General features: G+C 42.3%; 1 protein-coding gene and 1 long non-coding RNA gene across 14 annotated transcripts in view; one reads left to right on the top strand and one right to left on the bottom strand.

The window, feature by feature from the left end:
- LOC143259501 (uncharacterized) overlaps nt 1-9,894 on the bottom strand; it is a 139,586-nt gene extending 129,692 nt beyond the window's left edge. The window contains exon 1 of the long non-coding RNA XR_013033443.1: nt 9,737-9,894. This is a non-coding gene — a long non-coding RNA (uncharacterized LOC143259501). The remainder of the gene's footprint in view (nt 1-9,736) is intronic.
- Nucleotides 1-25,313, top strand: part of LOC117223970 (discs large 1) — a 950,943-nt gene that overhangs the window by 627,488 nt on the left and 298,142 nt on the right. The window lies entirely within an intron of this gene.

The following is a 25,313-nucleotide window of genomic DNA, read 5'->3' as shown; positions in this document are numbered from 1 at the left end:
TTTATAAAGAGAAATACGGTTAGAACTGAACAAAAATATGGCTAGAAGCTATATACATATTCCTTCGCATGCTCCATCTATTTGTTATTGTATTATTAGCACTGCTGTTTCAAGTAAAAGGTCACAATTAAGCGGTGTTTTCATAACAGGTACTTTCACCTTACCCAATAAACAGTCTCAGGAAGCGAAACGTTTGCCCAACGATCACTGGGACGTTTGTTCGCCGGCGTAATAAGGTTTGCGGTGCGCCGGGCGCCGAGGCGCTTCTCATTGTCTCCGTGTATTTTTTCAATCCGTCTGGCTCCGGCCATTCCCTTCTCTCTCTCTCTCTCTCTCTCTCTCTCTCTCTCTCTTTCTCTCGCACTCTTGTTTCGACAGTTAAACACGTTTAATTTTCATGGCGTCGTATCTGCCGGGGGAACTGTGCGCCGAGCTTTTCACGGTTCGCCTGTAATTACGGCTTTATTGTTGTTCAAAGGGGCGCTTCATCCGTTTCCAGGGTATTAAAAATCTCGAAAATCCCCTTCACGCGCAATGTTTCGCAGTAACTAACACGGGAAACAGGGCTTGGTGCCAATTACCTTAACTCACCCGCCTTCCACCCCGCCGGCTTTATCACAGCTTTCGTTTCCCTCTCGTTCTCCGTCTCTCCCTTTTCTGGTACACGCATTCGCGCTGCACTTGTCCCTTTTTCTTTTCCTCCCTCCCTTACTTTCTCTCTCTCTCTCTCTCTCTCTCTCTCTCTCTCTTCCTTTCTCCCTCTCTCCTTCTTTCTCTTTCTCCCTTTCTCCCGCTCTTTTCCCTTTCTTGCTCGATGAGCATTCGCGACTCTCGCCGCAAATGAGCCACTCCAGTTATGAGAGATTAGCCTACGGTGTTCGGCACATAACTTCCTGTCCCTCCACCGTTGTTGTTTTACCTTTTTCTTTCTTTCTTTCTTTCTTTTTTTTTGTTGTTGTTTTCTCTCATTACTAGGGTCGCGCGGAAGGCAGGGACTGCTGAGATTCAGCCGCGGAGAAACGAACTCTGCGGAATACGGCGAAAGAAATGGAACAGCTCGTGACGTACGGTCGCCGACACGCACTAATTAAGCTCCAGCATCCTCCGCGGTATTCACCCCGGTGTCCCGTTGTGTTCGATTCAATAAACAACGATACCAATTGTTTTGCACCGCCACTGTTCTCTCTGTATGGTTTTTTTTTGTTCTCACGTACCCCGCCCTTTTCCTTCCTTCGCGGTACAACGAGCTCGGAATGACGAGTTTTTACCTGTTACCGCGTTAATTAACGCGTCGAGCAACCAATTCTTTTTTTTTCTACAATCAGCTGTTGTGCTCGGGCATTTGAATAAAAACCTGCGAGCAAGGAAATGAAGAAGCCTGTGGATTTTGTGGTCAAGCTGGCGGTGAAGATTTTTTCGTAGAAAGTTCGATTTCCGTGAGAGTCGACTAATTGCTGGCAAATATCAATTGGTAATTACAATTATTGCACCGTTGGTATCCGAGTTCATTTTCGCTGGATGTTCCGGAGCTTTTCTTTTACAGGTACGGATGTTACAAAAATGGTTCTGCAAACATTATTTTTGATACAGCGTTTTTTTTTATTCAAGATTATATTGTAATAAAAGTCAAATGAAGTTCGAGTAAATCTTATCTTGTCATTTTTATAAAATTATGTATATACATTAGACGCGTTTAAATGGACCAGTTTAAAATAATAGTAACAAGCTAAAGAATGTTAAAAAGTAAAGAAATCGTAGACGGTTTCTTGCAACTCATTGTCAATGTATAACACAGGAAATATAAAATGTAATGTCGCTGTATGCGACATAAAATTCAGAAATAAATAAATAAGAACAATAAAACGAACACAGGGCTCGGAAGCTATTAACAATTAACTAATTACAGTAGATGTTAATATATTTAAAAAGATAGCACATGTAACTTACTAACAGTAGTGATAAAACAGTAGTGATAAAACAGTAGTGATAATAAAAGCTGAAAGCATGGTCAAGAATGCGACATTATTACATAACGATATTATCAAATGTATTGTATTACAAGTGTATCTAATCAATCAAACATTCTAATTACATAATACACTGTCTCATGTTATCATTATCTAATATTTCATTATGAAACATTATATTAATTAACTACAATGCTCGAACAATTGGATATTATCAGTAATGATATTATCATTATCTAGTATTATGGAACAGTATTTGAATAATTAGATACACTTGTAATGTAATCCACGTTAAAACTATGCGGAATTTGTCACCGTAATTTCTCTCTTCAAACTTGTAAGCTAACGTTTGTCAAAGATTTATCTTTTTTATGAGAGTCCTATTTTTTTACATTATAGATATTTAACACTAGATTTACGGAACCTGTCAAATTGACGGATCACTAATTTTTTAATTTACGATTCTTCATATTATAAAGATACATTTATGAGTTATTTATTCAATTTATATGTTACTTACAGCAAATGTTACAATAACGCTTGTTAAAAATCAGAATAAATGTCTCATTGTTACTTTTATAAACTATTCTAAAGCAGCTGTTTTTTATGCTCCGTGAATCTAGTGTTAATATCGCTACCACAAAATCATTTGAAGACCAGACCGAAAAAAGCATTTCTAATTTCGCTTATCCGAAAGGAAACCTTATGGTGCTCCACACATTAGGGGAACTCCCCATGATGTAACAAGTGCCACCGTAGATTCTGCGATAATCGTACATCACTTTCTACGAGGCGCACTCGACAATGTGGGCGGCTGGGATGGTTTATCGGTAGAGTTTGCCGTGCAGACACCACAATACATAGGTGTCACTCATAGTTCCGATTCGTGCCTCGCTCCGGAACGATTAATTAGATTCCGTACGATCCTGTCGTTACCGTTCCATTCGATTCGCCACGATAATCGGTTATACAACACGGCGCACTTCCTGGTGGAAAAGGTCGCGCCGCAAAGAACGTCGTCGAACCGATGCACACGTGGAAAAACACGTTCCACATTTTTCAAGTCACCGACACACGCGCCGCTGGGAATCGGTCAATTACTTTGACAAGCTTTTTCCCTACGATTCAATTTGCCGAATTGAATCGATTTCGTTGATCGTCCCAGGGGGGATGGGGGGAGGTAGCGCGGGAAACGTATAGAAAGCCATCCGATCGTCGCGTCGGCCAAACAATTTTCGGCCTGCCAATTTTCGGAATATTGGGTAGCGGCGTCTCCGCGTAATTTCCGGCTCGGATGGTGAAATTTGGCCGGAAATCGGCTCAAAGGGCAGCACAAAGGCAGCGTTACGCAAACGTTAGGCTGGCTTCGATGCATCGTACGCGATTTCGGCGGGCCCTCGGCACCCGAAGGCGAGCAAGTCCGTTAGAGAAATGCAAATTGCGCCCCGGCAGCCAGACAGCATTAAACGTTGCCATTGTTCCACGACGTACTCCGACGGTGGCGCGCGGTTGCATACGGCAACATGCGAGAAATGCACCGCCAGCGAAATTGCCTCCCCGGAAATTCTAAAGGTTTCGTTTAAGTTTCCAGGTCATATGGCTCCGAGCGTCGCGCCGCGAAAGAAAAGGACGCTCGGCATGAATGTGCCCGGCTGACCGCTTTCGGCTAATAGCGTATTTATTTTCCCCGCGCAATCAGAAGTTTAACCGGTCCAAATTCCATCGGGCGAGAAAGAAAGATGGCGGAGGAAGAGACGCGAACATTGTTGAGGCCCGTTAAAGGGGCATTCTATAGAATAGAACGTGTTTTTTTTTGTGTTTTTTGGTATTTTTTTGTAAGCGAACTGTGCAATTTCTTGCATCGGCGTTTATCATGGCTATTTGTTACTCTTTCGACGAACAATTATAGATTTTTACACCGGGAAACAGTCAAAATTGGTGGTAGTACAGAGCACATACTCGTGCGTTCTTTTTAGTTATGATTAGACTGTGGAGTTTATGCATTTATTGGGAAATTGAGTTGTTGAAATAGCGGAAAGATTGAAAGAATTAAAAAACGCCACAATATGGTACTTTTAATTTAATAAAAGCGTTAAAGAAAGTGCTATTTAGTTTCTGCACTTGTTATTTAGTTTCTATTCTTTGCAGTCGAGGCAGACAATTTTTATTTTGCCTAGGATGTTTAGGATGCAAAAATTATTATTATAATTATCTAGTTTCGTTTCATTAATTAAGTGACTTAGACGTTGTGGGATTTTCCGATGTTGATATTGGGCACTTAACGTATTAATTCTCGCAATCTTTTTATTGTCTGGAACTGCATGTATTCAGTTTCGCTCGTTACATGATTTTTATAATTTTATTTACGAATGTTATCAACATATTTTTTAAGATGCTCCGTCTAAACACATTAATTTTTCTAACACTGAAACGCAAAAATACTGTCTAAACTGTAGAGTAGAATTCTACAGAAATTCGATCATTTGAGCCGTTTATTTTGAAAGTGGCATGAGTCACTTTGTTTTTAAGTCGATATATTTAAGGGTTTGCGTTTTAACACGTTTAAAAATATGCATGCTAACTTTCGAGAAGATTTACTTGTATTTATTATCTCAGGATACTGAGATATTTTTCTCGGTATAAATAATTTCGTATAAACGTTTAAAAAATCACCACTTTTCATTACGATAAAGTGACGTATGCTACTTTCAAAATAAACGGCTCATTTGTGGGAGATGCAGCAGATTGGCTCGAAAGTATTGGGTTGTCCGGAAAGTTCGTGCCGATTTTTTAGGAAAATTAAAACGCAGCTCATTTAAATATTGGAGCCAAGCTTCACAGTATGACCGTGGATGGTTGATTTTGATTTATTTAGCATTCCTGCTAATTGACGTAATGACGAGCGTGGGTTATTCTCGATTTCTGTTCTAATCATATCTTCGTCTGTGGTGGACGGCCTACCTGGGCGTTCTTGCTCTTCAAGGTCGAAATTTCCAGCTTTAAACCGAGCAAACCACTTCCGCACAGTTCTTTCGGCTACAGCATCCTCGCCATAAACAGCGTATATCTTATTTGCCGCTTGTGTGGCATTTTTGCCCTTTCGGAAAAAGAAAAGCATTAAATGCCTATAATGCACTTTATTTGCCACCGTATTCTAAGGCGTACAAAACTGATAAAAATTAACGGATCGTAACCAAGCTTTTTCCCAAATATGGCTGAAGTTATCTCTTTTAGAATATGTACACATGTCATTTGTTTTCGTGCGGCACTTTGGGGGCAAAGCAAACCACAAAACTCCTTACACGGACGCGGAGTTAAGACTGGGTCTTCCGTACCCGGCCTAATGACCGATAAGAGAAGGCGTTGGTTTACCCACGTTCGGACCCCACGTAGGTGTTCCGTCGGGGGGTGGGTACTAAATTTCTTGTGTATGCCAGATCTGGCGAGGAAACATATCTGCGCCACTTTCGCGGTGGCCAGATTTGCAATAAATGTCATTTGTTTTCAATAATCGTGATATATTCAGTCAGGTCTCTCACGCTACCTACCGAAAATCGGCACGAACTTTCCGGACAACCCAATAACACATTTTTGAATACTCGAGCTGGTCTGTCCCTTTAAGTGGCGCAATGAATGGAGGACGGTACGATGGGATCGCGACGCAGTGAAATATGCGGCTTGTGACCTAGGATTTGCATACGCTGCAGGATAAAAAAGACCGCAGTGTGGCCGTTGTACGTCCCCCCGAAATCGCTGGTAATCTGTTCCCTGTTCTTTTTTTTATCTAGCGAAGCTCGCGTAAAAACCGACGGAGGAATCCGGCGAATTTCTTGGCGCGTGCACGCGGTTTGCTTTTCGGGATTAGGAAATCGAGACGTGTTCGTCGATTCGCAAACGCACCACGTGTCCCTCGAAGGAGACTACGAAGCCGCGGGGCATTTAAAGCCCGGCGTGCTGTGGCGCAGGCGCAATGGACGGCAATAGAAATTTTTGCCCATTACGGGACTCGTTAAGAGGGAAAGGAACGTTTCCGCGAACGTAGACGCGCGGCAGCATTCTTGCCGCCGAAACGAGACGCTACAATCTTGACTTCGCTTCGCGGTAATAGCAGCCCGCTGCGGCTGAAATGCTCGAATGTCTCGGTGGCCTAATTCCTTGGCCGTTTTGTAAGGATTTCGAAACGACGGCGCTGTCCTTCTTGGATGTTTACCGCGTTTTGAATAGTACGTTAATTGTTTGATCGTGTAATGAGCAACTTAGAATGCAAATCTTATGCACTTACAGCATTCACAAAACGCGAGATTTTGTGAGCGGAATTTGCAAGCATCAGCGATATTGTAGCATCATTTTTGCTGCGGGGATATTTTCAGTACTTTCACCGCCGCGCCGAGAACCTCGGTGATTTTACAATATTAAAGTATAATATTTCATTTGATTAATGACATAAAACATCGATTACTTTTTCAATGTTCTTACGTTTTTGCGAATCGTAATAAAATTAAGAAACTATCGATTACCGATAAAATTAATGTTCAACTGTGAGCAAATAATTTTGTCATCCATATGTGAGTGACGCGGCAGTCATTTTGTCAGATAAATTCGGTACTCGTCTACATTTTTATAAAAGCATTCATCAGCATAAAATTGTTCAGCGCGTAATTCATTTTGCGTTTATCAGTAAAAGTCTAAATAAATGTATGACAGTATAAACTTACGTTATAAAGATTCACAGCTAATATTGATAACCATACAAACGAAAAAAAAAGCCAGAGATAAAATGAACGCTATCAACAAGTTAATAAAATAACTGTGAAAATATTTGATTAAAGATAAATATTAGTTATCCATCCTCGCGAACGTCCGCTCTTTCTGCATCAGAAAATGAATTATAAATTCATTGCGAAATATATTACTTACAGCGTACGCGCTATTTGGACCAATGTGTTCGTTTTAAAATCCTCATTTTATTCCGAGCTAGAATTTCCATCGAGTTGAACAAGTAAACTGGCCGTGTAAATATTTGTTCAACGATAAACATTAGTAATCAAACTGTTCAAACATGCATTCTTTCTGCTCCAACAATTATAAATTCGGTGTGAAATATTTTTACTCCAGTGTATGCGTTATTTTAACCAGTTTGTTCCGTTTAAAATCCTCTTTTCACTCGAAATCGTCCAAGCTAGAATATCCAACGAATACGATAAATAAAACAACCGTTTAAATATTTGTTATTCTCTGCTGAAAAAATTACGAATTTAGTGTGAAACATTTGCCTGCAGCGTATACATAGTTTTGATTAGCGTGTTCATTTAAAAATCCTCTTTTCGCAGCGAAGCCTCCAAGCTAGAATGTTGAAATGACGACAAACGCGTGAAGTTCGTAGCAGTTGAAAAGGAAATGTAAACAGAATAATATACAGGTAGCTGCCGAAAATTCGTGTGTGAGCCGCCTATCATTACGGCAGTGCCCGAAGCGATATCTTCCTATCTATCTCGACTTCCCCCAGCCGCAAAACAGCGGTACGACCTCGCGCGATCGGCCTGGCACGAAACTGGCGTCGTCTCGTCGCCAGGAACGAACGTCTTCGGCACGGTTAGTATGTTTCTGCCGTGAGCGTGCGATACGTAGAAGGAAGCAAGAGAGGAAACCGTGGCACACGGTCGCGCGAACGAGCGCGACCACTTTCGTGTTGGAGTTGGCCACTTTTTTGTTTGAAATAACGGATAAAAAAAAATTATGCTGCCGTGAACTCCCACAGAGATAATAGCTCGCGAGAGAATTACGGGAAAGCGAGCTACCGTGGCTGGCATTGCTGCTTCGAGAAGCGTGTTATTTTAGAATGAAAAGCCAACGGTCGCGGCCGAGCGAAATAATCCTGGTTCGATCGTAACCCCGTAAACAATATAGAATTACAAATTCATAAATGGCGGCACTGAAATCGATCTTCGATTGCGCGTTACGTAAGATTCGCGTATCGTCGATCACCTAAACTGTCCACCATTTTTAGATCGACGATTTCATCTGGTGAAGCTACACGTTTGAAACGTGTAAATGAGATACGTGCAATTAAAAGTCGAATATTAATCGGAAACAATAGTTGATTTGTATTAACGCCCAGCGGCGTTCTCGCGAGGACGATCGTGCAGGTTCGTGCAGGTTCGTGCAGGTCCGGCTAAACTCGGCTCGGCACTCTCCGTGCGTGCAGCGAGGTTCATGCCGGCGGCCGAGCGATGACGTCAGCAAGCAAAGAGGCCCGTCCACGGCCAGCTCGGTAAAGCGTACGAGGGCTCTTGACAGTTTCGCCTCTCTGCGTGCACGCTCGAATTATTTTCGGTCGCTCGTTCGATCGCAGTCCGGCCTGGTTCGATCGGTATCGCGAGCCCAGCCAGTGTCGTACCGTGTGGCGGGAAAAACGTTCCGTTTCCTGGACGCGGCGCGTTCCTTCCGCGAGCGCAATCGTGGCCGGGGTAGAGCGAGAGAGAGAAAGCGGCATTGCGGCGGAGAGTGGTGAAGAGGAAGGAGAGGCGTCTGTGGCGACCTAACCTCCCAACCGGTGCGTCGGTGATTTTAATCGGCGTTACAACAGTGCCGTGTAACCGTGTCACGCGAACCTGCTCGGCGACTGTCGCGAAAAACCAGACCGGGCTCGCGAAACGTCAAACCGTCTGGCGTTCGTCGTTTGACAACAAGCGACCCACCACCGACCTCTCACGACAGTGATTTTCTAACCTATGCTCGCGCTGCGACCGGTGCTCGCGTCTTCGCGATACGCCGGAGCAGCGTACAGTCGGGAAACGGGAAGCCAGTCGGCACGACGACGGTAAATAAAGGCGAGGAGGTGGCACCGTGTTGCGGATGCAAGTATATAGAGAACCGCGTACTCTTTATGCGATCAGGAAACCGTCGTGTACATATTGACGTTCGTCGCGGCCGCTTATCCTTTGTCTCTTCCCGTATCTGTCTCTGCAGCGTGTCGGATCGAGGAAATATCGTGGCCCGATTGGCGGTAGAAATTCGTTCTGGAGCGAGACGGACGGGAGAGGAGCAACCTGTTTCACGGCCGTGTGAGTGCGTCCGTGTCTCTCGTGGAATGCGAGAATCGTGCGTGCAGGGGCGTCCTGATACACGGTGATTTTCAAGCGGACGCCGGATAAGAGTGTGCAGTGGTGTTGGTGCAGGCAAATGCGGCTACCCGTTATCGTCTAAATGCGCGCCGCGTGAGAATCTGTGATTTTTTTACTCCTGCGAAGGTAAAAGCAACAGAGTTCAGGCTCGAAGAAAAACGGAGCGACGATCGTTTCGACGTTCCACTTTTCTTTTTGGCGGGCGACGCGGAAGGCACACGTGGCGATCGGGGGAAATTCGATCGATATTAGGGTTAACGAGCGTTGCTTTGGTAACGGTACACGCGATCCAAGGAGATAACGTACTTCTGGAAAGTAGAATTAGCCGCTGCGTGACGTTTCGTGGCTCGTGTTTCGTGTCATCGCGAGCCGCGAAAGCGATACGAACGAAGGACGAACCGATACTACTTTGGATGCCGTGTGACGTATCTGACGTGTCGCTCTCGGCTTTCTACGATGACGAATCGGGCACCGTTTTCAACCGATTTTCGTCGGAGTTTCACTTCTATCTAAAGCATACGCACCGCTATACGAATATCTCTCGTCTATTTAATCTTTCAGGTTCCGTATTTCATTCGCAGCGTTTAATAAAAAATAACAAGCTATTTGTACCCATTTCGATTTACATTTATTACGCAAACTTACCAAGTTGGTGTCCCATCTTTTCGTCACAGAATGTATGTCCACGTGGAAATCGAAGCTTCATAATCGTGGGTTTCCTTATCCGCGTCGTCATTCGTCGTGGTACGCTGCACAGGAGTACGTTTCGCGCGCACTAGAGTGAGACGGACGGACAACCTGTTTACGATATCACCATACCGCCATGCACGCGCGCGCACACATTCAAACACAGACAACGTACACACGTAAACACGACCAACACACGCATCGGCACATACAACACACACATACAGCGACAGACACAGACACACACACACGGGCATCATCGAGGCTACGTAAGGAGGGAAGAGTATAGCAGTTTTCGTGGGAGCGTAGAATCGGTTTTTTGCTTGCCGCTTGGAAAAATACGTGCACACATAAATACGCGCGCCGACGGACATCGTCGTGTGCCACTTTGCGTTTCGTACTTTCACTGATCGATCGGCCAGAACGTGGCGGTTCACCGGTCCGACCAGGGAGTGCATTCTCTTTACGGGAGCATCTAGTAACCTTTACTCGTAACTTGTTTTTCGGTGTACGGGATGGAGCGTGACTCGCGGGGCCGCTCTTTCTCTGCGTCTCGCTCGTGGTCTCGCGGAACTCGAGGAATCGATTTCGATCGATTTCGAAATAGGTGGCGCGCCGGTCATCGGAATGTCGCGGAATTAGCCTCGCTCGGCTCTCCGTTTTGAGAACAATGAATTAAATAATTAATTGTTGCGATTTTAGACGGTCAGTGATAATTGAAAAATCTAGAGTGGTTAAATAATACTGCGTAATATTTGTTCTGAAGTAGTCGTTGTGATCTTTATTTTGACCCTTTAATGACCGCTGGTGGCGCCACTGAACATTTGAAATAATTTTTGCTGTATTTAATTCGTTTGTGTTTAGCGATTGATAAAGATTTAAGTAGGATGAAATAGTAAATAATAAGTAGGAGAAAATATTTAATTTAATATAGTCCGGAAGGTTATGGATAATGAAAATGTTCTGGGGATTAGGTTTGCTGAATGTAAAGGTTGAATATATTCAGAATTTAATTGGATCGAAGTTGACATTTACTTAGGAAAAATACTTATGCAATAACGCACTTTTGACACTAAGTTTATTGTAATCTCCATAATGAAAAATATGCTTGAAACATAATATTATTTTTGGGCAACAAAATCGAATTAATTCATGATTTACATGTAACGTAATTTGGAATCTAAGCTCTTCGGATAGACTACTCATATTTGGAAGCATCTTGGATAATATTTTAACTACTTTAGCAGTCTACATATGTTTTTAGTAATAATAATTAAGAAATAAGTTGGTTAGCAGATTTATAAAATAATTTTTATTATCCATCTTGAAGTAGCTCTGTTTTCATAGCTAAAAAGTAACCAGATGTCCAAGTTAATAATGTAAGAGTTGCTATATTTTCATAAGTAGCCCTGACCATGTTTCCGTAGCTAAAAGGTGATCAGATTAACAGGCTAAGAAAATAAATGTTGCTATCCATTTTGATCTAACTCTGTACACGTTTCCACAGCTAAAGAATAATCTGATCACCAAGCTAATAAAACATTCGTTACTATTTATCTTGATGTAGCGCTATACATTTTTTCATAGTTAAAAGATGATCAGATTAAGACGCTAAGAAAATAAACACTGCTATCAATTTTCATCCTCTGAACATGTTACTATTTATTTTGTAGCAGCTTTATACACGTTTTCATAGTTAAAAAATAATCAAATGAACAGGCAAAAGTAAATATCGCTATCCGTGTTGAACTTACCCTGTACACGTTTCCATAGCCAAATAATAATCTGTTCGACAAGCTAACAAAATAATCGCAGCTAATTATCTTGAAGTAGCTCTCCACGTATTTCAATAGTCCGAAAAGCAATCTGTTCAGCAGATTAACAAATCGAATATTATAATCAACCTGAAAGTAGGTCTCCTACGCGTATCTATAATTGCAAAGCGATCAACGTGGTAATAAAACAAATGTCCTAAACGTCTAAACATATTACCGCAAGCAGAAGGAGTAAAGACAGAATGAAAATGAACCGCGGAGCATAGTTTATGCCAGATATCAGATATCAGATGTCCGTGCGGTTCAACGAGGCCACCGGCGTTCGAGTTGCTCACGCGACGGATTTTCCACTGATTTCTTTTCGCGCGCCGCGTGCGGTGCACGGATCTACATATAGTCTTTCCGTTTCATTTATACTCGAATCGGCGGTTTCGTAAGTTGACGTGAGTCACGTGTGTGGCCCGGTATCGGCGAGGACCGATTACAACATTACATAATATCGTCGAACGGTGCACGCGAGTCCGCGGCCGAGAAGGAATAATTTCCTGCGTTTATTCGCGAAGCGATTCGGGTTAACCGATCCAAGTAGGCCGGCTCTCGGTGTCCCTGGGTTTTATCAATTGGGCTGCACTTGCGTGCGATACTAAACCAGGCACGGGCTCCGCCAGGAAAATAGGCCGCCGGGGTGGGGCGGGGGGCATAATACGGCTCCCGTGTCACCCGTAATCGTAACACAGAATCTATGATGCATTTGACGCATATAAAATTACCGACCTATGCAACGGTCTCGTGTTTCCTTTAGATTGAGTTTTCAACCGGCCGAGGCACTTTCACGTTGCAACCGTACGTTAAACTCGCTGCTGCTCGGGACACAATATTATCCACGTTCGCGAACCTTCTCGTTTCATTCTGGTGCGCCTCCGATTAGGACAATGAAAACGTAGATAAGGTATTGTGTTCGATATTCCAAACTTACGGTGATCGAGAATATTCGAGGAACTGGAAGAACTCTGATACGGATCTAGGATATAAATATTGTTATTTTGCTTGATTTAAATCTCCCTCTCTCTCTCTCTCTCGTCAACAGTTTCATTGCAATATAATATAAAATATAACGCGTTTAGAAGAAGGAAAAAGATATGTTGAAAAGATTGCTCGGTAAAATTATAAATGGTCTCAAGCACGTCAAGTTATACATTGATAAAAAACGTTATTCCTGTTCGAGAGCTCATCTGAACTTGAAATATATTTCCGGAACTATTTGTTACGAAAAACGTTTACCAGTTAAAAAGGAGTCTTTTAATGATCGTGTCGATAGTTTCCTGCAAGAAAGTATCAATTCAATATCAATAACAATTTGAGCGCGTAAAACTCGCCAGAGAAGGTAGGCATTGTCCATCCTTGATCGCGGAACTATCTCGTACACGATCAGCGTTCCATCACGCTAACGATGCGTTTAAGATTCGAAGAATTTTCTATTCGGATCGATCGCCACGTTTCCTTCCGCGGCCGCGTATCCTATTGATCCGCGGCCGGATCGATCCTAATCAATGTGAATATGCACCTTTGCCATTTTGTTTCGGTGAAGTGCGGTTCCGTGAGTTTCGTGAGAAAAGTATGTGGCTCAGTGGTATCTGAGCGGCGGGATTAATTGGATTAATTCACATCGTACGGCGACCGACTTGAGGAGAGGAGGATGACCACCAGGAGGAAGAAGAAGTCGCAGGACGGGTTCCTGAAGAAGGTGTCGAGCCTGTTCAATCTGGATACGGTGAGTCACTCTGGCGGAACGGTCTGCGGTGTCGCGGATATACAAGTCTTGTGCCGACTGTTTCTATTTTCGACGGATTTCTAAACGCTATTGTGGCCTTTGTGGGCATCGCCTACGAACGCTCCTTGTCCCGTTTCGAAAGGTTTTCAGCTGGAACAAGGCGGTTCGGTGGGGACGATTTAACTTCTTTTACTACGAAACGTATTCGCGACACTGGGGAAGGGAGACGATGTTGTTACGACATTCGGAACTACGTAATTACAGTGTCAAAAAGTAACTTTTACATCGTTACTCATATTTGAACGGAAACGCGATTTTGTTAAGTTCTCGTTTCAGTATCACTACAAATGCGAAAGTTATTTTAGGTCTATAATCTGTGATTTTCAGGAAAATTTTTTACTGTTTTTCTGCATTATTTTCGTGCACAATTATTTGTGCATAAATTAACGAGTCTTCGAAAGGGGGTGACAGTGAAACGGACAATCCTGAGAAATCATTGATCGCATAGATATCTTTAACTCAGTCTTTTCGCCTAGAAATAGACCTCGGACTTTACATTTTCATATGCATTTCTTGCTTTCCCTTTCGACTCGCTTGTCGTAGCAAAGTCTTGCATAGCAGAACTCTAAAATAACCTTCTACTACAAAACATACTAACAATAAGAAAGAGCAATATAAACAAAACTTGACGATCAATAGCTAATATTTTCCTTTGGTCCTGTATCCGGAAAACATTAATTACCGTTAAAAGTTAATCGACGAGAGGAGATTATCTCCTCAAAATTGTAACTCTTAAAACGATTGTAACGAGATCGTTGCAGCTCCGACACAACATCGAAAGAAAAATCTCTCTCTCCCTCGATCGTTCATTCGAATGCACTTCTGTTCGGCGAATCTGAAACGGAAACAACGACGGTGAAGAGTTTGCGCAAACACAAGGAAGCAAGCGTTCGCGGGAGCTTCTCAATGAACCGCGCTCGACTTCATAAGGCCGCGAGAAGTGGATGGGACGCATAACATTATAGTACGCGTTTGTAAGCCCGGCGAATGCGACATTAATCTCGAACAAGTGCCGTTCACGAGTAGCCGGGCGAAGCGGTGCCGGATAAAAACAGACGAGCCCCTGTTAACCGTGGAGGAGCGCCGCGAATAGCGGAGCGGCTGTATTAAGCCGAACAATTCGTTCCGCGTAATACATTTATTCAGGTGCATAGATCTTCCGCGGGCAACCGGCCCGGTAAAAAGCTGGCAAAGCTAAAACGATGTACCGACGCGTTTACGGCATAATATCGCATCGCGCCGCCATGAAACGGATTACAAATGCCTCCGCTCGTCCACCGGGAGAGCTCTCCGTTCATGTGCACGCGGTTTTGTTGCGCGAGGCAAATGAGCCGAATTAACGGCACCGACTCCGAAAGCCGATTCGCATTCTTCAACGAGCGGGTCAGACCTTTGCGCAACAACAATTCCTTTTCTTCGAATTCAACAATCGATTACGCGTTTCGCAATTCCGCGCTCCGCATCGCGCTTTAACCCCTCGCCGTTCCGGGCAATAGGACCGTTCGGTATTTATGACGAAATACATTGATTCGTCGTTCGTTCGTTACGCTCTCTTGTTTAGAAGCATTTACCCTGCGTTACAAAGCAGAGTAAATAATTATTAGACTGCGGATTTTTATGCGAAGTAAAAATTCTCATCGTCAATTGCAGGGAATAGAGACTAAATGGCAAGTTCATTCTTTTTTTAATCATTTTAATAGACTGGAAGTAATGGATTGGCATTTTAAAAGGCCTTTAGTCTTTATAGCATTTTAAAGTACAGCTACGCAATTTTGTTATAAATGCATAAATTCCGTAGTCTAGTAATTACAATTGTTTTTTCGAAAATTTTAGGTCACGGCGAATTTGCAGAAGAAGGAACTATTACACGAAATGCTTTCGTGTAATAATTAGTAGGACAATCGATGATAATTTATTTGTGTACGTATACCGAATGTAATACAAGCGACATAAGAGCAATCAAATGAGTATAATTATAAAAGAGTTAAAAGAATATGAAGAAACAAAAATAATGATAATTAGTAAGAAATACAATACAATAAAATAAAGTAGAAAACAAAAATAATAACAACAGTGGTAATAGGGATGAACGTAAGGAAATATAAAGAGGAATAGAAGAAGTAGAGGATACGTAATTATCTATGCATGTAATTTGATGTTTATGGACGTAATTTAATATCTACGGACGTAATTGAATATCTATGGATGTGAATGGTTCAAGAAAGAACGACGATCAACTGAAACTGAATTCTCGGTTATTTCTCGCGAAGGAAGAATCTCGAGCCTGATCTTCTAATTCACCAACCCGGAGTTGAATTTTCCGCTTTCCCATTCCCCGATATTAACTCCCGCGCTTTTTCACGCTCCGAACAGTATCGTTATCGTTCGACGGCGGCCATAGCTTCCCGCATACACTCCCCCCGCGACGTCGTGTCTGCTTCTTTCACGGTGGAAAACGAATCGTCGTGTCCCCGGGTGAAAAAGGGAGAGAGACCAGCTCGAGAAAGCGGAATAACGAGATCGCAGAGGGAAAAGGGAAAAGGGAAACCGTTGAGAAGTGCGAGTGAATCGCCCCGGTGAAAACCGTTCGATCATTTTTCTCCTTGGTTTCCCGAACGTTTCATACGATAAGGAAGCGTGGAGTAACTTCGGCAGTCTCTTCACCGATGATAAAGGGTAGATGGAAGGAAAAAGAGGACCCGGCGAACGTAAACAGCGTCGCGCCATCGCTTTGATGACACGTGACTTCCGAGGACAATGTATACTGGAATTGCGATTCTTTCGCTCGGCGGCGTCTACAAATGTGCATATCGAGCATGCAGATATCGAATCGCTTGATCGGGCCAGAAATTCGGTCGGAATTGAATCGACGATATTGAATTCTTCTCGAGTGCTGTCTCCTTTATCGGGTGTACGCCGAAATTGCGGTTCACGATGGTTCTCCGCGGGAGAGCAATTTTAATTAAACCTAGGAGTTTCCATTTCTATATTCAGATTATCGCGAACTCGATACAATTTCAATTGAACCGTAATTAAATGATGGTTCTCGACAACGTTGATTCGATGATAGAGATAGGAAATAATATATAATAATCCAATAATAATAATAATCCACTGCCTTCGTTTCAGCAACCGTAAAAATCGTTCGATTCGGATCGACGAGATCTGCTCGACACGTTCGCGGACGTGAATGCTGCAGCAATTTATTTCGTTCTACACGCTTGAAACTCAAAATTGAGAATATCGATTTTGCGGTGTTCGTCCTTAACACGTTCCGTGTCGAGCTTTTTTTACTCGAATCTTCACACTTTGATATTTTACTAAAACTTGATGTATTACGTGTAATTATTAATTCTCGTACACATAACAACGTAACAAAAACTTATCAACGCCCATTCTTGCGGTGGAAATTGATTCTTCGGTTCTAAATTTCTTGTAAACAATTTGTTCAGTTCACTAAGTAAACATGCAAGCGTGTACCATCGATGGTACACGTGGCACGGAACGTGTTAATGAAATAATTAATATATTTGCTGAGCGTGCGAAGAGAAGTCTGGGACCTTCTACCAGCTGATAAACCTTGATCCATCAGAAATGGGCAGGGTCCCATTAAAATCCAGCGCGTCTGTCGTTTGTTTTCGGTTGCGAAATCAACGGCGTGTCCTGGTAAGCTTTATCGAACGTCGTAAGCGTGCAGTTTACATTGGCACCTGATTTCGACACGTTCGAGCCGCTTCGCCGGTCCTAAGTCAACCTGGACACTGTGGCTTGGCGTAAGCTTCTCTAAGATACACAGTTTGCGGGCCGACGAACAGTAAAACAATTTTCAGCCGGCATTCCTTGTCGAAATTGAGGATTCTGTGGCCAACAATACTTTGTACACCTTCGAGTTCGTTAAACGACTAAGAATCGTCTTCCGACGATTCGATCGAAGAAATCGGAACCAACTCGAAATGCAAGCGACGAGTGTTGTTGTTCATCTCGAGTATGCTCGCGAAAAACAGCTAACTGATTAAGAAGGATGTAGGTATACTTTGATAATATTTATTAAATTATGTATTTTATAAAAGTGCTGTATTTGAACAAACTATGTTAAGTGACTAAGCATCGTTTTATGTTATCGTTTCAACGACGATTTAACCGCGCAATTGTGTTATCCTCCTTTGTCGAAGTTTCTCTAATTCTTAATAGGGGCCCGCGAAACTTATTAACGTTCCGACAATTTGCTGATTAGATTGTGGCGTTTTCGCTGGGATCGCCGTCATTTCAACTGTCAGACGGAGCAAGAATTCGTCGACGACCTGAATTGCTCAACAGAGGTCAATTGATTGAATAGTTTTCGGGTTCGTTGCCTTTTTTGCGGAAGAACTGTGCGATAATTAATATTCTTTTCTAATTGTTGCATTTTGCCGTTTCATGCTACGATATTACCGATTTTCAGGCAAATTTTGAATCGCGCGATTTCCACAATCGTACGAATTCAGTAATGTCTCTCTAATTGACGCTCAGATTGTCCACAGAAATGGACAATTTTGGAAGGGGAGATACGATTGTTCGAGCCTCGTGGCTCGTTTTTTATGGTTATCGATTGTCAACAACTATAGAAACGAGCTGCAAGTCTCGAATAATCGTATCTCCTCTTCCCAAATTGTCCATCTTCGTGCACAATCTGAGCGTCAGTTAGGGAGACATTACTGTAGTTGGATGTTATGTCCTCGGTTGTTGCTGTAGAATCTTTTCGTTTTATTATATTTTATCACATTACTAAAATAGCAATATTTTAGGCACGAAGGCGGCAGCCTCGTAGAAATTTTCATACTTTTCGCATATAAAAAAAATAACCGTTCCGAATATTTCACATTTCGAACTTTTGACTTTTATCCTGTGGCTGGACCATCGTGGGACGACATCGCCAAGGTTAGGCCGACCCAGTTGACGGCGCTCGTAGCAGGCGGACGTGTTACGAAATCGGTACAAACAGGTCGCCGATAATTGACACGGATTAACAAGCAATTGAGAATCGAAGTGACTCTCGTCGGCTCGCTTGCGTATGCATTTCCTCTTATCGCCTCGGATCGAAACGCTGCGACGACAACGACGACGACGACGATGACGATGACGCGACCTCACCAACGCGTGAGAGACCACGCCGACGACGACCTTATGCAACCGGTTCGCACGTGTGCGTTTCGCCGCGGCGTTCGCGACGCGCACACAGGCCTCGATTCGTAATTGGATATCGGCGCACGACCTTCGCGAGAAATACGCGATACCTCCGGACAATGCGAAATCCTTCGCAACAGGCTTCCTCGATCTTCTGAATAGCCGGCGGATTGGAGTACGGACGGGGAACAAGGTTTAAAGACCCAATCAAGCCGTCCGGTCCCGGCGATTTCCACGTAAACAGCGACTTCGAACAGCTGCTCTTATGCTGACCGCGCAGAAAGTTACCGCACCATCGGTTACGAACGCTGGTCAAGTGTCGTGAGAAGTCCGGCTGAGGGGGATAATGACGCCGCGATTTGATTCAGTTGATTGTCATTCGAGAGATTCCTGGTTCCGCGTTATCAGGTTTCGACGAGAGCAGAGAATCTCCGTCCCCGTTTGCCTGCTTGGTTTCTTCGGGCCAACGTGGTCAAACTGTGCAGAAAGTCCCCCGCTTCCTGGATGTTCGTTTAATTGTCTTGGATTTTTGATTAATCGTTCTTTGATCATTCGTATCAACGAATCAGTTAGCGTCCTCGTATATTGATTTGATTTCACACGTGTCTCAATTGGTTTGCGCAAACCACGAGACTAGGTCAGGGTTAGGTTTCAATGGGGACAACTTGTTCCTTTGCATTTCCTCAGTGTTTGGCAAAAAGTAATCCGATCACTGATTACGATTACTGAATAACTCAAGTAATCGAAGCAAATGTGACCGCTAGTTATGGACCGTGGATCTTTATGCAAAATGAAAATGGTCCTTGTTAATTGCAGCAAACACGAGTCAAATAGGAATTGTTTTCTTCGTTAAATGATTTCAGTGAGTTGAAAATAATATATAAAAATATCTTTAGATGCTTTTAATACTCTCATTGTTTCAAATCTCATCTGACCATTTCTATTATAAATGCATAAAATCCGTAGACTAGTTATGATTACCATGATTATTTATCGTAATCAATTACAAAAGTGATGACAAAATAATTGATCATGGTTCAACTCTGGTAGCAGAATTGTACAAAAAGTAATTTGATTAATGATCCACGATTGTAACTCGTTAGTTATTATAAATTATTATAAATTACAACTCGTTAGTTAACTAATTTATAATAACTAACGTGTCGTAATCGTGAATTATTTATGAGGTTACATGTTGTCCATTATGAATTAGTTATAAGAACTATCGTGATACAATCGTTAATCATTTTTGAGGTTATATGTATGTTGTCTATTATGAATTAGTTATAATAGCTATCGAGTTACAATCGTTAATCATTTTTGAGGTTACATGTTGTCTATTATGAATTAGTTCTAATAATTATCGAGTTAATTATTTATCAATTTGCATTTGCGGCCCGCTGTAAATTAGTTATAATAACTAACGAGCTATAATCATTACTCATTAATCAGTGGATTTTTATGCATAATAGAAACTTTGAAGAACGATTGTCAGAAACAGAAATAAAATAAAAATAAACTATTTCGTTCAATAATTTTCATAAATTGAAAGTAGCATAATAAAATGATCAAATTCTTCTTACTTACTTCGGCCACTCGGTTTCGCCATAAATGCATAAAAACCGCAATCTATTAATCAGATTACGTTTCGCCCAACTCCGTCTGATAGAAAGTCACACGAATATTAGCGGCCGTCGACGAACGTTCTCTGATCGCTCGAATCCCACGGATCCGGGAGCATCGAGTTTCATATTCCGTATACGAGCCGCAATATTTGCGGGCTTTGTGAACGGCGAAAGAATTTAGGCGATTGTAGATTAAGGGTGTACTTGTTTGGAAGGGGTAGAGTAAGTCTGCCGCGAAGAATGCGAGGCCCGGAGCGGATAAAAGACAAAGCAAGAACGTCGATCGGTGGAAGGGAGACACGGTAAAGAGGGTAAGAGGGAGATCGTGGTGTCTAGCACGAGCACGGAACGTATGGAGCCGGCAGCCTGCCGTGAAACACTCCATTCAACGGCGTTCGGCCCTCAGCTGGGGGTGGGCGGAACGTTCTCGGGGCCATGGGGGAAACGTGTGCAAGTTATACGATTCAACATTCGATGCACAGCTCGCCGAGGTTTGCGGGCCAACCTCCACTTCCAACCACCTCCGGAAGGTCGGCCAAGGGAGGTCTGCGGCTGACGGGAATAAGAAACGCGTCAAAGTCAGCGGTTCTCAATCCTGTGTACTCGGGATCCCTCGCAGAAGCTGCAAGTAGAGCAGAATAGCCAAATATTTATTTATTCAGCCATTTATTTATTCATTATGGGGGTACAAACCCTTTAGTATACCCGGCAAATTTTATTTGAAATAAAAATAAAAAGTAACTATTTGGAGAAATTATCTACAAAATAATAAGCAACGGGAAGATTTAATTTTAAGAAATTTTCACAACAATTTGCTTCATGAAGAAATAATCTACAAAATAACGAGCAACGAGAAGATTTTATTTTAAGAAATCTTCACAACAATTTGCTTAAAGCAATGTTTCTTCATGAAGAAATAATCTACATAATAATAAGCAACGAAAAGATTTTATTTTAAGAAATCTTCACAACAATTTGCTTAAAGCAATGTTTCTTCATGAAGAAATAATCTACAAAATAATAAGCAACGAAAAGATTTTATTTTATGAAATTTTCGCAACGATTTGTTTAAAACAGGAAAGTGCAACCAGCCTCAAACATTAAATTTAACTCCACAATTATTTCAAATAATTACTTCAAACAATTATGCAATAAAATGACATGCTATTTGAAGTAATAGTTGAATAAATAACAAGTCCGGTGACTTATGGGCGGGAGCGTACATTTAATGTAATAATTTCAGATAAGACTTGCCGGTCGCCCAGAGGTGCCAGAAGTTTGCATTTCGTGTTCGAATAACAGTGAAACAAATCGCGAAACCTGATGTTACCATCTAACCATTGGAAACACACAGCCTCCAGGAAACTTAAATTTCCGCCAGCTTCGGACGAAGTGTTCCGTGAATAATGAACTGACTAATGGATCGGTTTTTACTATCAGACCGCTTAAAGCGATGAAAATATATCGACGAAGTTCAGTGCGAAAGGTCAGCAATGCTAAAATTCCGAACTCTGCCTTATTGCTCAACAAGTTCAGCTTCATTAATGCAGATTCTTTATCCAATTATTGAATATCCAGTCGTTCTACAGTGCGCTGCTTATGAATCAATTACCAAGTAATTTACAAACAATTAACGGAGTCGCCACGCTGTTGAATCCGAGTTGCGAGAGAGCTGAACTTCCGGATGCGACTTCCGCGTACAGGGTGATTCTAGTAACTGGGTCGAGCCGTAGCTCTGTTCCAGGTGAACTTGGAAAATTTTTTACCGTATTTAGCAAACTATGTTATCCTATAGCACAATATTTTTCACGAGTGTATCGGTGCACTTGTAAAGTGCAACTTTATTTTTTTAAAAATAGAACTGCATATTTGTTTGCAGATAGATCGATTCTCTAATACATTCTCGATAAAAAAAGTGTTAGAGTACAATGCTGAAAAAATTAATATCTTTTGAAATATTTTAGTTTTCTCAAAATCTTAAAATAAGTACTCAAACGTTCCGCTATTAGAAATCAAGCATGTCGCTCTTTTTGAACAGTTTTTATAACATTATTTAATTGTTCTGCAGTCAGACTCATGCAGATATTTTTGATTCTTTCTTTTAAATCATCTATTGAAATAAAAGGCTGTGAACGAATGCTGCAGCACATTAGTGTATTCGCAGCCCTATATTTCAATAGATAATTTGAAGGAAAGAATAAAAAATATACCTATTATATGAAAACTGTATGAAAAGAGAGCGATATTATGCTTGAATTGTAATGGTGGAATATTTGAGTGCTTATTATGATTTTGAAGAAAGTAAAATATTTCTTAAAACATTAATTTTTTTGCCACTGTATCCTAATACTTTTTTATCGAGCATGTTCTAAAGAATCGATCCAGTCGCGAAAAAATAGCGCTTTACCACACAAAATAACAGTGTTTCTATTTTAAAAGAATAGCATAATTGCACTTTGCAAGTGCGCCGCTGCCCTCGTGAAAAGAACCACATTATAGGACAATACAGTTTGCTGAATAATGCAAAATTGTCCTCTACTGTATCCTGAATTCGCCCGGCCCAGTTACTGGAATCACCTTCAGCACATTTATAATTGATGGTTCCAAATTCTCGCGGTAACGAGATACACGCTTATTGTAACAGGTTCGAGTAGGCTGTCGCCTGCTCGAAAATGTATTTCCATGGATCGCCTGGAATTTTCAGCGTCGGCGTGCAGGCCGGGTCTGCGCGCTGCTATGAATAATGTATACGGTGACACCGTTATGTCTTATTTTCTGATTGGTTAGCACCGAGTTTCCGTAAACCGTTCCACTTGAATCTCAACGCCATTGTGCGGCTTCTTGATTCCTCCTGCAACTTTCCACTCATTATTTCGCCCCGAATGACAGAAGAGCTATATCTTCGTTATTGTTTTCTGAAGCATTTCTCCATTGTGTCCCGGCGTTATATCACTGACGCCGAATCGAGATACATTTACCGTGAACTGGGGCAACATTGACAGGCTGTTGCGCCTGTTTTATCGCTTAACGTGAAATGTTTACGTTCGTTTCGAGCATACTCTTCCGACGTCGCATCTTCTGTCGCTTCAACGCTTAGAAACTACCAAACCAGTCGATATCACTGGTCTCTGATCTTTCCTTTTACAGTGCCGGATGTTGTAAAAATACGTTTCTGGAAGAAATTTTTGCACAACCTTCTTCATCCGGGCACATATTATCGTAGAAATCGCGCGAAGTTTAAACAAATTCGATCTGACCGTTGTCAAGAGCGCGGTAGTTTCGGTGTTAAACAAAACTGCATTAAACGATTTATCTGTGTGTTAATTATCTGGCGGATTGTTAAGGCGGTTGCCGGCTAGAAATATAAATCGAAAATGTAGGATGCGTTGCTTTTACGACCGCCAAACGGTACGACTGCATCTAATTTTCCGGTAATGCTGTGTGCTCGGGCAGGTGTGTTTTCCATTTATAAACGTTTGTATTATTAATGCTATTGTTTTAGCCGCTTGTGTTCCGAATGTAGATGGCAACTTAGGATCTCTTCGGATCGTAATGGTTCTTCGTCAAATGTCTTGTTGCTTGATCTTAGCGTCGACGTTTCGTCTTTCTTCCGGCGTTCAATGCAGTTGTCTTGTTTCAAGGAATTTCCTGATTTTGTGACTTATATTTAAAAGATTCCTGGACTATTTTTTTCAGGAAAGAGTCCACTATTGCGCGCAGCAAAATTTCCTGTATACTAATTCCAGCCTCTGCGTTCAAAAATAATTGCAACATAAAATTGACTATATTCCATATATCGAACAAATAACTCACAAATGTATCTTCAGAATTTGAATAATTCCAAATTAAAAAATTAGTTATCTATCATTTTTACGGATCGGTTATTACAGAAAGAAATTGCAACAGTCCGAACATCCACATTTATACGAAAATCGCGGTCTACGAACACTTCAGCATCGCCAGCTGAAAAAACGTCGTCGTTCGCAGCGTAAATCACGACTCAACTAGCGTATGCTGCAACGAAAGGGTTAATATCGGCCAATGTTCGCCAGGAAGTTCCCAAGACGTCGGACATCGCAGATTTTCCTTTTCCGTTGAGCGAGTTCGAGCATCCGCGCCTGGAGACTTTTATTTGCCCGTTTACGGCGCCGGAGATCCTGGAAACCTGAAATCGAATAACGAGGAACGGGAAATTCGTCGCAGAGTCCGGGGTAGCGTTTTACGGCTAAGCCGTTGGCTTTTCCGCGCGAGACAGCGAGCCGGAGTGCTCCACGGATCGTCGTCGTTAGCGTTCGCAGTCCGAAGTGACGGAAACGTTCCCAGGGCCGTACATTTCCCAGGCACGCGTCTCCTCCCGAGCCCCGAGGAGGCGCGGCGAGCCACGGAAAAAAAACAGTCACTTTGCACGAAGGTAAGGTCCCCCGGGGAGAACGGTCCAATTTATCGCGCGCCGCGAAGCTTTATGTCACTGTCTCCACATTGTTCCCGGCGATTCTCCGCGGTACGTCCCCGGGCCGCATTATCGGACTAATTCCTGCGCGTCCCGGAACGCGGCAATTATAAATTATTTCCTTTTTACCCTCTTCCTCTGAGGGATTAGCGGGCGAAGTCGGCCCGAGCGGTGCCTTCACTCTTCATTTTACACGGAAGCTTTCTATTTCCACTTTTACCTGCGCGATTACCGCCGCGATGAATCCTCCTCGGTTAATATTAATCCAGCTCGCGGCCCCAAGAATAAGTCCAGCTGTTGTTTCGAATATTCCTCGGCGACAACTCTGAAATCCTTCTTCCCCACGGCCCTTCATTGGGATCCTCATCTTTACGAAGTTCATTTCGACGCTTTATTTATTACGATGTTCTAATGGTTCTTCCGAATCCATCGTCGTCGGCTGAGAATTTCTTCAAATATTCGTCGAAGTCGGGATTGGGCGAAATCTCATTCGGATGACACTGTCGAATAGATATCAAATGGAATAAAAATATATCCGAATGAGATTTTATTCGCACAGCTGTTCATTCGGAATATGATCGATTCGAATAAAAATGATAGAATGCAAAGTGCTTTTTTTCATGGTTTATCAATTTATTTCTTCCGCATTGCTTTTTCGATTTAAATAAAGTAATCAAAAATTACTCGGAGA

The sequence above is a fragment of the Megalopta genalis genome, chromosome 5 (assembly GCF_051020955.1).
Source record: "Megalopta genalis isolate 19385.01 chromosome 5, iyMegGena1_principal, whole genome shotgun sequence".
Taxonomy (NCBI): Eukaryota; Metazoa; Arthropoda; class Insecta; order Hymenoptera; family Halictidae; genus Megalopta; species Megalopta genalis.
The sequence above is the reverse complement of the archived record's forward strand: the minus strand, read 5'-3'. Positions and strand labels throughout refer to the sequence as shown.